The sequence below is a fragment of the Sturnus vulgaris genome, chromosome 4 (genome assembly GCF_052056855.1).
Source record: "Sturnus vulgaris isolate bStuVul1 chromosome 4, bStuVul1.hap1, whole genome shotgun sequence".
Lineage (NCBI taxonomy): Eukaryota > Metazoa > Chordata > Aves > Passeriformes > Sturnidae > Sturnus > Sturnus vulgaris.
In genome coordinates this window covers 25350732-25368471 of record NC_142246.1, presented here as the reverse complement: position 1 = coordinate 25368471, position 17740 = coordinate 25350732, and the positions used below count along the sequence as shown (strand labels likewise).

Here is a 17740-nt window from a genome sequence, read left to right as displayed (position 1 = left end):
TTTCTGCCATGATAAGCCAACTGTAATAGAGCTCTCTTAGAAAAATGTTGCCACCGTATAAACTATAACTGTGATATTAGGGCAGTCAGGCTTATTTCCCTAAAGAAGCCTGTCCAGAGTTCTTCTGCATAATTTCTTCAATCTGGCTATGCCAAAATGGAATGCTTTGTAAAAACAATAATGCCTCGGATATATATAATATTGTCATAAATTGGGGTGGCTGTTAGTTAAACTTCAAATTTATTTTGTAATTTCCTTCAGCAAATTTAATATTTTAAATATATTTTTTGGTATTAAATTAATAGGATATGTTCAGGGTGATATAAACTATTCTGGAAGCTTAAGGAGCATATATTTTTTCTACATTTACATAATTTCACAGCATTAGTATAATGTGCATGCATTTTAAATTGAGTTTGATTTGAAAAAGCATCAGTGAGTTTAGTAGATCTAAAATCAAAACATGACACAAAAAGGGGAAAAAGAGTATTTTTTTAAATGTATGTATACCATCTTTGATGTTCCTGAGGAGGAAAAGAGAGAGGACAGGTGTCTTTCTCCTTGTTTTCATTTTTTATTTCTGGTTCCTCCATTGTGAAATTCAGTGGAGGAGAATATGACAATTGAAATGTTTCAAACAACATAACAAGAACAGGAAGTTGAGAGCTGTGCAGTTTAGAAGGAATGGAATACTTATGAAAGAAGTTCTGTGAGAACTGGTAAAAAAAAATTCAGTTGCCAATGAAAGGTAGAGTCTCACTCCAGGCAATATATGCCTGCCACTTCAGTGCATCACAGTGATTCCTGCACTGGCTAATTGAGCTCACTAAAGTGACAAGAAATTAACCCAGAATAAAGGTGTACACGCTTACATAGATAGGATTAGTGGGGAGGAAAGGCAGCACAGCTAACAGTGGAATGAGACAGACCTTTAGACTGGCTGAGTGGTTTAAAACAAATGTACCTGTATACATATCTTTGTTAGCCTACCAAAAGCTATTTTCAATTAGCCCTATTTAATAGTTATAGCACCTCTGCTCCAATTCAAGCATTACAATTGTTCTGCTTACAGAATCTGATAACAAATAGCCTTACACTACCTGTTTTCTGTAAAAATTATTGAACAAAATAAGAAATGCTCAACAACAGAACAGGCCATTTCTCTGTTGCTTCACTTATTCTGCCTTGTTTGGAATTTGACTTTCACAAACCTGTTGAGAGTGAGTTGCATGAATCAAAACTGCAAAGCTCTTAAAACAATCAAATAAGTAAAATGCTGAAAGGATAAATTTTGTACATTTCTTTTCCATTTCTTTCCTGAAGACATGTTTTTGCTCTGGCTTTCAGTGACAACCAAAATACTTTGAGATTCAAGAGTCAGGGTTGCCTTGCCTTGCCTTGCCTTGCCTTCCCTTCTCCTCTCCTCCCTTTCCCCTTCTCTTCCCTCCCTTTCCCCTTCCCTTTTCCTTCCCTTCCCTTTTCCTTTCTCTTTTTATTTTTTCCTTTCTTTTCCTTTCTCTTTTTCATTTTTGTCTGTAGCAGCAATCCTCTCCCATTAATTCATAATTTAAAAGCTGGAACTGGATTCTGATGTCCTATTTTACTTCTTAGAGGTCAGAGTGGTTCCTTTATTTGTATTTTAAAATCTTTTTTTTTGGTGGAAAATATTCTTGCCCCTGCAGACTGTTGGGTAAGAAAGTCCAATGTTAGACTGCAAATGATGTAAGATGACGTTAGAATCTGACTTCAGTTTTTGTAACTGTGTCCCAGAGTGTGCCATGGATGTCACTGAAAATGCAATGACTTCAGTCAGAATAAGAATACACAGGAAGAACAATAACAGTGGATTGACAGTGTGCTGGTTAGTTAAGTCTAGTTTGCTAAACCTCAGTTGTCCTAATGTAGCTTCTGGTTTCTTCTTTAAACAATAATACCTTTTTTTTTTCCCTATAGGCAAGTAAGTGACTTTTTGTGATTACTGTCCTTTTTGTAGCATCCAGTTATTGCAGGCAAACACATATATTTCACAGCCAAGAAAAATTTATTTTAAGGAGCATCAGATCTGCAAAAAGTAGTTATTAACACCTTCCCTTCCCTTCTCAACCCAGCCCTTTCCCTGCCTTCCCCCCATAACTCCTGTGAGTGAGACCCAGAAGAAAACATATAACACAGGGGAAGTTACTTTGCATATGCTGAATGCAGATACCAAAAATGAAAGAGACAATCCTTTGTTAGGTCTGTTGAACAGGGGAATCTGGTTAGCAGAAAAATCCTGAAGCAGAAGAGTTGCTGTGGAAAACTTCTGGTGGTAATGAATGCAGATATGTCCATGTGCTGTAGTGATTTTTTTGGGGGGCGGACTATGGTTGTCTAGAGCATACAGCCAAACACCCACTGACAAAACACCCACTGATGTTGTGAACAGTTGTTACTGACATCGTCATTATTTCCTCCCATCAGTTACAGCTGGTTCCTTCTAACGTCAGTGGTTCTATATCTGATCACAACTTTTGATTTGTTGTTCTCTTTGTTTTGTGAAGCAATTGTTCCTAATGTATGTAAAGTCTAATTTGACAAATGTTGTTTACACAGTGTGGAAGAGATGAAACTCCTGTGATGCCTAGACGTCTATTCTTAGGTATTGCTGAGAGTCTGTTGGCAGCTTGCAGCCGTGGGAGCAATAATTATAACAAGAAGGAACAAGAGGGAAAGTTACAAGCGCTAATCTTTGGCAGCCAGTGAGCTGTCATTACATAGCTTTTCTCTGATACTTAAACTCATGTCTGTTTCCCATTTATCTTTCATGTATTTATAAACATTGTTTTCAATAACACTTGAAGGAGATTAAGTTTCTAGGCAGAGAGCATATTCAGTATTTGGTTAGGTACAGGGATTTCTGAATGCTACCACAATACTGTTGCTCTTCAGAAATGTTCTTCTATATCTTACTGCAGTGAAACCATGTGTGACAGTAAAAATACATTAATTTTAAAAGCTGTATTTAATTTCAGCAACTGAATATAAAATCAGCTAGCCCTGCTCTTTTAAGAAAATATTTAACAGTATCTGTATACTGCTTTCCAGTACAGAAAAAGTTTGAAAGTACAACTGAAACCTGTGTGGAAATGTAAAATGGAAAGTTGAAGTGCAGTAAGTCTTTTTTGAATACTTACCCATAATTTTTGTAGTAATTGACTGCTTATGTAAAGGTGTTATGCAACTTCCTCCTTCTTGAGTGGATGGATGAGATCTTTCCAATACGACTTAAAAATCAGCCTTAAAAAACCCTGTCCTATCACAGTCCAGCAGCAATGCTACAAAAACATGGCTCAATCCTGAAAAATAATACCAGTGGTGGAAGAACAATTAGATGTGCTGAGCTAATGACTTCTAAAAATTCCCAGTAGTAACTTTATCCTTTTGTGTAGTAATAGTCTGTATCCTCTGACCACCATATGCAACACTGGTACTTCTTTTGTTGTAAGAGAGATCTCTCCTCAGAGCTATTGGTTATGATTAATGATTTAATCTAGTGAATTCTCCCTCAGCACTGAAAGACAGTCAGAGTGTGCCAAAGGTCAGTTACTACAATGTAGTGGATGTTTATTTATAGCAACTCACATGCATTGGATTCCACAGATCAAGAAGACAAAAAAGTTAATCTGCAATGTTTTCTGATTTGAAAAGGAAAAAAACAAGGATGTATTTTAAAGCCAAAATAAATGTAAAATTTAAAGATTCAGAATCATTAGAGAAGTTCATAGTGGCTCAGCCTATTACTGCATAATGCAAACAGACTGACTGATGCTTTTAATATTTCTTGCACTCTATGAAATAATCAAATTTGCTCAAAAGACTTGGAAAAGTAGGCAGGCTATCTAAGATCCTGAAGCCCCATGTACATGTAAATTTGAAGCTAATGGATTCTCATACCCCTGTGTTGTCATGCTGCCTTTAACACAGAAATAATAGCTTGAGTACTTATATTAATCCTCTTTGTAGAAGCATATTCCAGAAAGTTTAGGAAGTGCCTTCCCCTGAGAGATCCTCAGAGTCTCCTATCACTGGAGATCAAGCTTAATTTAGGCTAGAAAATAGTATTAGGGCAATGCAAACTAGGAAGTGTAATATGCTCCCAAGCTAAAATTCCAATGCACCTTACATTTCTGTACATTTTTACTCACTCTGCTTTTTTTCACGTCATGTGTCTTTGAAAACAGAGTTGTGAAGTGGCTTCTCTTCAGTTAGGGCTCAAAGAGTCCATTTGAGATCATGGCTTTTTATGCTGGATGCTGTACAAACATTCACTGATGGGCAGCCTCCTGCCTCTGAAAGTTTATAGCCCACATGAAGAAAACAAGTAAAGGATAGGAAAAGAAAGTAATGCTGTGACATTAATGGCTGAGGAAGCCAAAACTGAGCAAGAAATTTGCAGTAGAGCAGATAACTACTCTGTAAAACTTTACAGCCTGTATCTTTAGGTGCAAAAGTATTTTTTATCTTGATTGAAGTCTGAAAATTAATTTCACTTGTTCATTCACTTTACTTGTGATCTAATGCACAAGGAATGTATGACAAAACTCTCTGCCATAATTCAACCTTTTTCTCCTCCTCAGTTTAATTCTAAAGGGCAAAATAATACAATGAAGGGGAAAGACTTTCTTTGATTTTCAAACTCTTTCCTAGAAAGGAGTTTGTAATGGAAATGTCTATATGTAATGTATTTTATTGTGCTGTAGTATCTATGCTACACACAACAGTAGCCAGAAATTAACAGTACAGTAAACATAAATTAACTAATGAAAATTAGGTTAATACTAAACAGGTTCTAAGAACCTGTGACTAGTTTGTGTGCAGTCAAATATTATTTGGAGTACTGCTGATATGACTCACAATGGCAAATTCTATTCTGTAGTTTTTTTCTGGTTGATTGTCTTAATCTTTTTTCTGTAATTTATAAAAAGAAAAAAACAAATAGTGTGATTTTTCACTGTGGGCCTAAAGTAGGATGAAATATTAGGTCCAAAAAAACAAATCCAGAAATATGTGTCGTGTCTTTTATTAAAAGCTGTCAACAGTTTAAAACTATTTTATTAATGTCCTGTTAGAAAATGGAAGAGAATCAATCTTTATAGTGTAATAGATATCTGTCTGTCATGTTTAGTATAATCCATGAATAAGAACAGTGATGTGGTTATTTCCTTTTTCCTGTTTCTATGAACTTCACTTGAAACTTATCCATGTTCTTTGTTTCTCCTGCTGACAGTGAAATTAATTATATTTTATCACAGTTATAACAGCTAAACTTATTAAAATAATATGTTATAAAAAACCTACTTTTTAGAGTTGAGGTGGAGAAAAAGCTGACTGATCACGTGGATCTTGTTTACATAGCTAATGAGAATTTTTGTTTTAAGGCTTTAAACAGGAAGCTATCAGCATACATGTGAGTCAGTATCTGTTAGACAAAGTCCATAATGGATTTAATTGTGTATGAATGAGGTATGGATATGTATGAGTTTGTATAGGCAATCCTCCACTGGCATGCTTCAATTTTGTTTTTAATCCACTTGATTAGACAAAACAGCAGCTGCCAGGACCTCTGAGTGGATGATCCCATAGGTAGTCTGTGACCCAGCTTCTATGCTATCCATTTATAATGCACCTGTGGGATATGTCAAATTACAGTTGCACAGGGAACTTTGCCATTCTCCAGCTTTTAAGAAATGTTTAAATTCTACACATTTATGAAGCTAGCTTCAGAGTAATTTTTGAAGCAAAGGTATTGAGAAACCCACCTGAAAGGACATTTAGAATCCTCTCTCATAAACCTATCAGAGATGCTTTTGTTTAAATTGGTGTTATTTGCTTTTAAACATTAACCCTACTGAACTGGTGGCAAACACTTACCAGTGATACCAAGGAATAAGGTGGGACAATTTTCTCCAACCACCATATTATCTCTTTATGTTCTTCTCATGACTCCAACCAGTGTAGTTCTTGCCATGACCCAGGCACATATAGTGGAGGCTTCTCTCAGATACTTATAAGTGGTTATCAGTTGTTTTCTGAGTTTGCAGTCCTGTCTTTCACATCCTATGGGAGTTGCTTTATCCTCTAATATGCTTCCTTTTTGATGGTGCCTCTTTAGCCCAAGGAATTTAACATGACTCACAAAGACTATTCCAGATGTAGTTTTGGCAATAGTTGTTTGTCAGGGAGATAGAGAAGATCAGAATCTTCAATTTAAAATAAAGCCGAGGTGATGTTCAGTGGGTGAAGTGATTTATACATAGAATGTTTGAAATCACATGTCTTTTGTTTTAAATGTTGCCATGACTTGACTTGCAGCCCTTCAGAATCCAGCAGACTAATTGTGTACAAAACCCCACACTGTTGTAAAATCTGTCTTTGGATATAACTGATTCCTAATCCAGTGTTCAGTTTTTAAATCTGGTTATGGTCCATTAAGTGCAAATGTGACTTGAACCACACAACCGTGGACTTCCAGCTAATGAAAAGCACGTATAGTCAAATCCTGTCAAAAGGAACATAAAAATTAGAGTGTTGCAAATGCTTGCCCACAAAAATAGTGTTCTCTGCCTGCCAGTTATTTTTTGTGTGTCTTGTCATTTATGATTTAAAGCATTCTCCTAAGGGAATTGATGTAAGTCTTACTGTTTAGCAGAAAAACTGAGGAATACACTGGGTCTGTGTTATTTGAAAAAGCCCAGAACAGCAAATCAAATGAATATCTTTTTCTTTCATTCTGTCCTTTCTACCAGTTAATAACCTTCCAATAGCTTTAATTTAACCAATAGTTATAATAATGATTTTATGGTGCAATTTTTTGATAAGTAAAATATTGAGGATAGAGTTGCCAATGGAAGATAGTCAAGATGTTGTGGGAAGCATTTTGCAGGGCTTTCCTGTGCAATGTAAGTACTCAGTGTCAGCTCTCGTCTGCCATCGAATTGATAGCACACTAATTCAAGGTGAAGGAGAACTAATTTACAGCAACAAGAAAGTGAAATGGTTGAGAGGTGTAATACATTGGGTAGTAGGGTTTCAAACTAGCAGAACTGTCTAAGGTATCTGTAAAATAGCAGTAGACAGTTCTGAAAGTGTTTATGTACAGTAACAAATATGCAAAGTGATGATTGAAAACATGTTTTAGTGAGTCTACTAAACAGACATAATTTCTGAGGAGACAGTGAATAAAATCTGGGTGACTTGAAATGGAAAATTTAATAGGTAATAAATAGATACATGGATCAAAGAAAATCTACAATATGCAGATTCAGAAAGTGATGAAATATTTGCACAGAAAAAGGATCAGAAAAAAAAAATCTTCCAAGTCCCAATTCCTGCTCTAAGGAAAGATAATTTTTCAAAAACGAAAATTTTATTTCTGCTGACCTATGAATATAACATGTTCTTCATGAGACATGAGTGAGACTTTTAGCTAAGAAACAGCTGGTTTGCATCTGACTTCAAAGAAGAGAATGCTCACATTTCTCTGAAGTATTGGAGTGGACCATCTTGCCAAGACATAAGTGAAGAAACTTGAAGAAACAGCAGTCACAAAATAGCATTTCTAGAGATATACTTTCTTCTCAGTGCAGCCTGTATTGTTCATAAATAATTTCATAGTTAATGGGTTATATTAATAATCTTGTCTACTGTTATTCATACAGCAGAAAAAATGTGCTAATGAGAAGATTATAGTTTGCATTGTCCCTCAGAACTCACACCATGAAATCAACATGTCATATTCATCACCTTATGAGCCACTGCTACTTTCTCCCAAGCCAATATAAAGGTGACAAATACAAAGTTTGCTTTTTCAAGGAATGCTAGGGAGAACATTGGCAATGATGTGGCATGGACCAAAATGCCTATATTTAAAGTTGACAAACACATCTTAGAGGACCCTTTCTCAAGATATGTATAATATTTGAGGGAAAGAAAAAAAGAAAAAGCTTCTGGTTTTGGATGTCTAAATAATGCCCTGGGCAAATACAGAAGGGAAAATGGGTTGCTTATGAAAAGTGTTCGGTAATCACCAAGAGTGTTCAAGTGTTTGAGCATTGAAACATTAAATTTATTTGGGAAGTTGCTGTAATAAGTACTAAGCTCTTCCTCGTGGCTGTTAGAAGAGAAAGATAATGGAATTAGAAGATAAAAACCTTAGGGGAACTTCTGTTTATAAAGTTTATGTACCTATGGATATGCCTATGGAACTTAATCCCCAATTTCTAGCTTACACATCTGAAAAGTCGTGGAGTCTCTGAAAGCATCTCTGTAAATGTCACGGCTCATTTGCTGTGGGTGGACCTAAAGGGTCCCAATAGCTTGGGGTGGCACTGGATCTAGGTACTGGATCCTATACTTACAGGAACAGGGCCTGAAGTTAACTGTGTGATTTCAGCTCTTTTACACAGATGCAGTGTCGGGAAGGACAAACCAGGGACAAAATATAGGGGAAAAGGACAGATAAATAGGATGCTGAAAAGAATGTGTTTTCTACATTCAAAGAACTGTCCCTTCCCTGCCCACAAACTGTTTAAAATTACAGGTATGTATAATTTGTAAATAAATCAATATAAAGAAAGAGGAGATTCCCCAAGAAATTAATTTTTAAAATAAAAAGTTAGAAAAGTAATATAGAAATGCAGGCAATGGCATCCTACGTTGGCCAGAATTATGTGTCTGGTCCAATGCATGTGAAGGCAGCATTTGCCATAGCAGGCAGCATCAAAACTTCATGCAGTGTTTCACCCTCCCCACTGATCTAATTTCAAAGTGTGTGTTGGGGGGAATTATGGATGCACCAGAGTTAAAAGGTTATTAGATAGAGAAACATTTTTGAGAACAATCTGGCATGGAAATGTCTGAACTATGTTTCACAATGCTGCACAGAAGGGAAGGAGGCAGAAAGGAAAATCGGGAGGGCCGGTTATTTTATTAATGAATATATTATTGATTGATTGCCTTCAGCCCTGTTGTTGCAATGACTTGCTGTATGTATTATCTATTATAAGCTGTGGTTTATGGTTCCTAAGTTGGTGTGTTAACTAGAGATCATAAGTCATTCTCCTGCACATGCAGTATATTATTAATAATAATATATTATTTCTTAAAAATAGATATTGATCATTTACGTCACTGAAATAATTGTTTACAATTACTCTTAAAATTAGTATGGCTTTTAGTTAATGTTTGTTTGCTAATTTAATCTATCTTCTAGAAAAACATGCTTTTTCACAAATAAAATTTATTTAATTTAATAAATTGCAAGAGTTGTAGGATAGGAACTTCCAGTAAACCCTTTGATTTTCATAAACATTTTGGGAGTGTTAACACTGATCATTTCTTATTGGACTGGTGTATCTGGGCTCACACAGATGAGGTAACATTTTATCTGTGTTTGGTAGATAGAACTCTTCTATTAGATAGGAGTACACCCTCTTGTGCAGCAATTAGTAAACAAAATGGTTTTGGGTTGAAGCATGGTTAAAGAATTTTCGAAGAATTCATATGCTTTTCAGCTCATGTTTAACTTCTTTTAGTGCCCATCTTATTAACAAATGGCTTATAAACCTATTGAGGACTCAGTTAGTAAGGCATACTTACCTCTCACAAGTTTATCTCCTCTGTCAGAAGTTGTTGTTGCCCTGTTGGACACCCCAGTGGAAAGCACCAGGTGGGGAGGAGAGAAATTTCTTCAGGCTCAGATCAGGACGAGCATTAAAGAAGAATTAAACTCCTCAGGGCTGCTCTCACTTGGGTTTTGAGTATCTCTAAGGATGGATGCTTCACAACCCTTCTGGAGAACATGTTCCAGACTACTGTTTCATGATAGATGATGCTATATAAAATGCTAGTGGTGCTGAAAGATTCAGTATTATCCTATTCTCCCGCTTGTTATTTCCCATCTCACCCATGTCTTTTCCATGGCCTGTCAAGAGTATTTTTTCAGCTCCATGACAGATTGGATTTGGAAACTGATCTGACTTAAAGTAGGAGTGACTGATGTTGCCCATTGTGTAACAGCATGAGATACTGTGCTGGCATAAAGAACTAGGGAAGAGAGCTGGGGAGAGGCTGATAGGGGGTAGGACAGCTTCTTTAAATTGATGACATCTGCTCCTGCCAGATTTGTTTGTGAAACAATTTTAATGTGAACTTGAAATAGTATGATAATGGCTTACAATGATTTTCTACTTGACAGAAAAGACCCGTGAATGTCAGTGAGTGAGAAGTGTGCCTGTGATTCTTTAGGATTCCTGATAAGATGCAGCTCACAAAGTTTTAACTTAGGTTGATTCTTGAGTTCTTCCTTTTGGTAATACTCTGAAGTGCACAGGGAAACATGAATTCTGGAAAACTGTATGAAATTAAGGGTACCTTTCACAGTCATCTGTGGAAATGGAAGGCAGTTCTTTAGGTACAATATTGTTTTGGGTATGTTTATTTTCCTGAAAATACCAATACTTAGAGCAGCTGTGCAGTGTATGATTTACTTCCAGTTAGTCCAGAATTCCTGTAGCAATGCTGTGATTGAAATACTGGTGTGTGATTCAGAGGACTTCTATTTCACTGTGCCAGCTTCTCTTTCCCAAGCGTGAATTTTGTTTGCTAAAATCAAAAGATCTTGTAGTCTGGATTTTCAGGCATTTTAGGGGTTTGTTTTGTTTTTTTAAAGAAATTTCTACAGAGTAAACGAAATAAACAGTGTGTTCATCATTTGCAAAATAAATACTAGGCAAAAAATTTCAGAAATTTGACTTTATTTAGGAGTCATTTTGGCAGATAGTACAAGATTGTAAAAACGGCTTGTAATTGTAGCAATATTCTTAATAATACTTATTTAAATTGATTCAAGGCTGAACTAAATCTCTAATGAATTAATTTAGTGCCTCTCTCATATTCACTGTTGTCTTTGAATCAAGTTATGGCATCAGTAAACAAATCTGGAAGGGATGATTGCTTTAGTCAGGACAGATCATCTCAACTGATTGCAGTCATTGTACAAAACACACTGAAAATTTGTGTTTTGTTTATTGTTCTTTTCAATGCTACATTGCAAAAATTGTGCTTCTGCTGTACACTGTATACTTTAGGATTTTCTGATTGTTATGGTATCATAAGCTCAACTTGTGATGTATTGTGCTGTCACAGAAGGTGACTGAGGAGTCAGAGGGAATTTCTGAATTTGTTTCTTGCTCATTCATAGAATCATACAGTATCCTGGGTTGGCAGGTACCCACAAGGATCATCAAAGGATCAGCTCCTGGCTCTGCACAGGATCATCCCCAGGAGTCACACCATATGCCTGAGAGAATTGTCCAAGTGCATTTTTTTCTTTTTCTGTCAGGCTGATGCTGTGACTGCTTCCCTAAGGAGCCTGTTCCAGTGCCCAGTCACCCTCTGGGGCATAACCTTCTCCTGATACCCAACCTAAACCTTCCCTGACTCATCTTCGTGCTGTTTCCTGGGGTCCTGTAACTGCTCACAAACTTGAAGAGATCAGTGTCTGCCTCTCCACTTCCTCTCATGAGGAAGTTGCAGGCTGCTATGAGGTCTCCTCTCAGTCTCCATCTCCATGCTGAACAGACCAAGTATCCTCAGTCTCTTCTCATATGGGTTCCCCTCTAGACCCTTCATCATCTTTATTGCCCTCCTTTGGATGCTCTAATGGTTTCATATCTTTCTTACATGGTGGCACCCAAACCTGTCCCCAGGACTTGAGGTGAGGTCTCCCCAGTGCAGAGCAGAGCGGGACAATTCTGTCGCTTGCCTGGCTGGTGATGCTGTGCCTGATGCCTCCCCAAGGCGGGGCTGTCCCTCCTGGCTGCCACAGCACACTGCTGACTCAGACCTGACTCCTTATTTTGGTCAAAATAGTTTATCTGGGTTTTGTCTACAAGATAAATTATTACACTGACTAAAAATTCTAACTTGCATTGTAGAGACTGTATGTGTCCATCCTTAAGGATATCAACCCAGTTTGGCCATATTTTCTGAAGATCGTTTCTGAGCCTGAAAGAGATGTGAAATAATATCAGTTGATGTAGATGTAAAATTCAAGAGCAGCTGCAACTTCCATTGCTAATTTTTGGATGGATAAGAAGTCTTTTTAATCTAATGGTATATTTGGATTTGTTCCCACTTTCACTGGATTCAGGAATTTATATTTCCCCCCTCTGTCTGAACAGCCTTAAGAGTTCTGTGTGAGCTCTTTGTTAAGTTATGGTACTCTTGGATATCAGATGTATTCTAAGACTTTTGCAAGTGTAACTCTTTAGCTATCTCTTTCCTGTTACCATAAGATATGGCAACTATTAAGCAACAGTTAATTTGAAATATCATTCTTAGAGAAAAAAATATGTATGGATCCACAGAAGAGACTCTAGTCTAGCTTTTAAATCTAATTTGGTTTTGCCATGTTTCTGTTCTCATAGCTTTGAAACAAATTGTTCTTCCATGCTGCAGGCAATCCATTCAGTATCTCCATCTCTTTCATTCTCATTGTATAACCCAGGCTTTTTTCAGTCTCTTGGAAAGGGCATTCCTCTTGTGGCTCATCTGTAGTTGCCAAGCTTTATGACAACAGATGGGGTATTCATGAGTGTGAGTTAGAACTGGACTTCTGCACTATCTGTAAATCCTTATACTGAGTCCCTTAGGGCAGATGAGTGGACACTTACCTGCAGTTCAGCCAATTAATGCAAGGCCTTATTCTTGTCTAAACAGCTGCAGCCATTACTCAGGCTGCCACCCCAGGGAAACTGAGCTGCTATGCCTTTTGCCAGGTTCACCTCTGAGGCTTTTTTTCTCCTTTAAGATGTTTGATGTTTCTCAGACTGTGGGTCCTATCCTTTTACGGGTAATTTTGCATCTTTGTATTTATACACAGGAACCTGCTTTGAGAAAACACTACATGCATTTAAGCTAAAAACTGGGTGGAAGGTAATGCAGCTAGCTTTGCTTTGAGTGTTGCAAAGCATTACATGGAATTGAGGTGCCATCCATAAATGTTGCTATATGGACTCAGAACAATTTTGTCAAGTGGAATAACCACAAAAATCTAAAATAATTTTGCTTTCTTTTCAGATTTTATTATGTAAAGAAGCAAATTTCAGATTTAAACCCCTATCTAGAGACAAAACAAAAAATTACAACTTTAAAATGAACTTGCAAATTAGAGATGAAAACCAAACAATAAAAGATAAAATACATCATTTTCTTGATTATGTGAACCATTATCAGTCAAATTATTTATAAATCAGTGAATCAAGAAGTAATATTGAGAGGTTTATGAGTTTGTCTCATAAAGCTCTTTCAGTGACTATGCTGCTCTCCATATTGGAGGTAAGAGGGTAGTGAGAAAGATTTCACATGAATGGTCACTCTAGAAAACAGTGATCCTGGGTGTGTGTGTTTGCTTTCCTGTAGAAACTTATTTTTCTGACATTTATATTCTCTGGAAGTCGTTATTGTTAGAATATAATGGAAAGTATTGAAGACAATTAAAACTCACAAAGGCTGATGTGTGAGTTAATCACTTCAACTCGTTTCAGGGCTGTAGAAACAAAGAGTAACCTCGGTTTTCTTCTTCCCGTAATTTCATCATGTTTTACTTTGTCCTTGTACTCATCCTCCCTGCCCCAGCAATGTCTCACAATTGTATTACCAGTTCATTTATTTTGCCTTGGGCCTGAGATCTATCACCATTCTTAGCATGTGTGCCTGTGTATGAATGATACAGCAAAATATCCTACAGTTATTTCTGGCTTGTCTCAGTACCTGAATACAGGTTATTGTGTGGCCACAGAAAAAGTTATCCTGAAACAACTGAAGAGATGAAGCTAGGGAAACAACAGTAATGAGAACCAGCAATAGCTAGAAATGTTCATCAGTCTGCCTGCAGTCAGATTGTCTGTTGACCACAAATGTGACCTTTAGCAGATGCAGTCAACAGTTGTGCGTTCTCAGAGTGATCTTTGTGCTGTATTTTCAGCTCTGGCATAACAACGTGATTGTAAGCCTTTTGCAGATCATTTACCCTCTACTGTTTTAACCTGTAAAATTACAATAATGAATTTCTCAAGAGGGCAGATCTATAGCAGTGCTTTTACCAGTGGAGGTGCTATTGTGAAAACACGAAGAAATGCCACAGATAATAATGAGCACTAGATATATTATTGTATTTACCAAGTTGCAAGGGGAGCTCCTGCATGATGGTTAATTGTTCATTTTATTTAATTTAATTCTTTTGTCCGCTCTAGAAATTTCTACTTCTCCCTCTAGTGACATCTTATTCTTTCTTTGCCTGTATCCTTTTGGAGGACCCAATCAATTGCCAGATGAAAAAAAAGTGCTTTTTTTTTTTGGTCACGTTACTCTTCAGTTGAATCAGGTATTTGACCTCCCATTATACAGCATAAAAACAGTTCTTACAAACAGCAAAACTGAAAGTAGCACAGAACCAGATCCAGGAATTTGGGAACCAAGCTGCATACAGTGCTGCTGCTTCCAGAAAATACATACCCTCAGTGTCTGCTGAAGTTGGGAGTCAGACCTTGAGCTAACTTGAATCTTGAGCCAACCTTAGAAAACATGGTAAATTCTGCAGCAAGAGGAAAACAATCACCATGAGGATCTTCCTGCTCCTTACTGCTTCTTGCAGTGTATTTCTTTGATAACTTCTAGTACTCAAAACCACCACTTAAGAAACAGAGTCTGCCAAGGAGCCCTGTGCATGGTAATGTGATTGCAAAGAGAAATGAGTGTTAGAGAAGGAGTAAATTCTGAAAAAAAACCAGTCTGAAAATGTAAAAGATCTCCAAATTATAAGGAGGAGGTCCCTGCAGGATTATAATCAGGCAATTTGAGTTCCAATTTAAGTGAATGCCAGGTGACTGTCATGACTAGCAAGTCAGATCGTCTGTTTCCAGGCAGCATTTAACCTCCTTGGAAACTTAAAATCACTTAGCAGAGTATATGCTGTATTGGATATACCTGCTTCAATGAATATTTAATATAAAACTTTTGATAAATAGCTTCTTCAAAGATGCCTTATGCAAATTAAAAACCCTTATATATTCTCTCTACTATTATTAGAGATAATTAGAGATAATGATACTATTATTATTACTATTTATTAATATGCTTTTTAATAAATGATAAAGAAGATTTATATTTCTTTTGGTGTCATATACTTCTTAATGTTGGTATTTGTGTGCAGCTTAATGTCCTGAAGTCTGGATTTTGAGTATGGGGAAACCAACCACAGAGATAAAAATACATCATATTTTCTTTCTTTCATCAAACTCCATTTTCAAGAGTTTTTCTATTAATATCCTGCAGAGCAGAATCACATGCTAATATGTTATAGCCTGCTTCTGTGCCTGCCACTGGTGCCAAATCAATTATGATAAGATTGCCATAGACCTGCCAGTTTATTTTTAAAATTATTGCTCTCTGAGTAGCTGTAAATAAGACTAATCAAGATAAAGACTTCTAATAATATTTTCATCCTCCAGCACATTAAGCAATAAGTCCTTACTAAACTTGATCATTATCCGGAAATATTTAATTTATGGAGCACACATGGCTCAACATTGAAACTGGGCCAAATATTGCAGCAGTTGCTGGATAATCCCATGTTTTCTGATTTGTCAGAGCTTCTCTAGAGACTACAAATTCTGCTTGGTTATTAGATCACCATGTAGTTGTCTTTTAGAAGACTGGTAATTTCCAGATTATTACTGTTCTGTGCATGTCTGTGGTACGTTGACCCTGGCTGGTCACCTCCAAAGATGCACTAGTACTCCCCTCCTCAGCTGCATAGGGGAGAGAAAATAGAACAAGTCTCACAGATCAAGATATGGACAAGGAGAGATCACTCACCAGCTACTGTCATAGGCAAAAGGGACCCAACATGGGGAGAGTAATTTAATTCACTGCCAATCAAATCAGAGCAGAGTAATGAGAAAAGAAGCCCCAAATCTTAAAACAGCTTCCTTACATTTCTCTCTTCTTCCTGTGTTTAAGTTTGGTCATCAAATCTCTGCCTTCTGTCCCCTCAGAGGTGCAGGGGAATGGCAAGTGTGAGCTGCGGTCACTTCATCAAATATTCAAATGCTGGGATGCTTAATTTAACTAAATGAGGTGAACTTCTTGTATTTGTAGGTTTTTCCTCATATAGATGTAAAAAGTTCAATATGCAGATCTTCTGAAAAAGATTACTCCTGACATTTTTAGAAGCTTTTTAACAATTACGCGTAAGTATAACTCTGCATAGTTATGTTTTAAGATAACTTCTTAGTATTATTTTTAAAATTTTGATTGAAATTAATGTTCAGTATGTTGAAAGACCTCTGGAAACAAGGAACCAGATAGATGGAAGTCTGCTATAGTTACATTTTAAGAAATTGACATATACATACTACTATTGCCTGATTGCTGAATGTCAGGCTGTAGCTGAAGTGTGGTGCTTTGAAAGTTAATGATTTAGGTGTGGGTCAGGAAAAACAGATCATATCAAATACTCCAGACTTGTATGAAACTTTGTCTGAGAGTTCTCAAGAAGTCTTTATGTTTTGTTTGTTTGGGATTTTTTTTCACATAGCATTCCCATTCGTAGAAATCATGTGTACAGATTAGCTAACTGATAAATTCAAGTAGATCTCTGTCACAGGCTTGTTAAATTCAAGTAATGCCCCTACTAACGCCTTTTTTAAAGAACAAAAATAAACTTAGCAGAATGTACTGTCTTCACATTACTACTTGTGATCATCAGGTATGCTCCATTGCACCAGTAAATGAGGTAGAATCACTGCCTACAATACTTTTACCTGTAATGCAGTTTTGTAGTACATTTTGTGATTTTGTAAAAATGAACAGAAAGTTAAATTAAGCATATCAGATTGAATAAAATACAGGGTTATCACTCACCAACAGGTCAAATCAATACTCCATTTTAGTTATGTGACGTCTTATTTCTAACATGTATTTTGAAACTCAAATGCCTCTGTAGAAAGAAGCAGCATTTATTTTGGCGTTTTCTATGTTAGGGAGCCTCTGTCAAACCAGAAGTATTATTAGTATATTAGCTAAGAAGGAAAAGCTAAAAAATATCTGGAGACAGTTACTTGCCCTGTCAAATCCCTTTTATTTAAGGAGTTTCTCAGGCTCCAGACAGGAGGCTGTGATGGCTGCTCAAGAGCTCTTTCCTTTCCATGCCGAATAGGTGCTGTAAAAAACAGGAGGGTGTTTTAGAACATCTTTATCCGAAGAGCCTTTACAAGTCAGATGAACTTAGTTTGCTAGTACAATGTGCAGAAATAATAAGTGGCAACTCTTTCTGTCAACAGATGAAACCATTCTTGGTTTTGTACACAACCATATAGGTGATCCTTGGTGCAAAAATTTTCTGTCTTTCAACAGATCACAATAAAAAAATCTGGGGTTGAAAAGTGCTATTTTAGAATATATATGCTGCTTTGCAGACAAGTAATCTGCCATCCAGGAAGCTGCAATAGACAATTCTAGAGATAAATTTCTTGACTTGTTTCTGAGATAAGTTCAGTACTGCAGCATGTGAAGTGCATTGTGTAAAGGTCCTTAGCATTACCTGGAGAACGTATCTCTAAAGACACCTTTTTTAAAAAAGTGGTTCCAGCCAGAGTATGTAATGAACTCAGTAACAACAGTGGCAGCACACTTGTCT

At 36.7% G+C, this 17740-nt stretch overlaps 1 protein-coding gene across 2 annotated transcripts in view; it reads left to right on the top strand.

Moving 5' to 3' along the window:
• Window positions 1-17740, top strand: part of CORIN (corin, serine peptidase) — a 117550-nt gene that overhangs the window by 41902 nt on the left and 57908 nt on the right. The gene's annotated exons all lie outside the window — the stretch shown is intronic.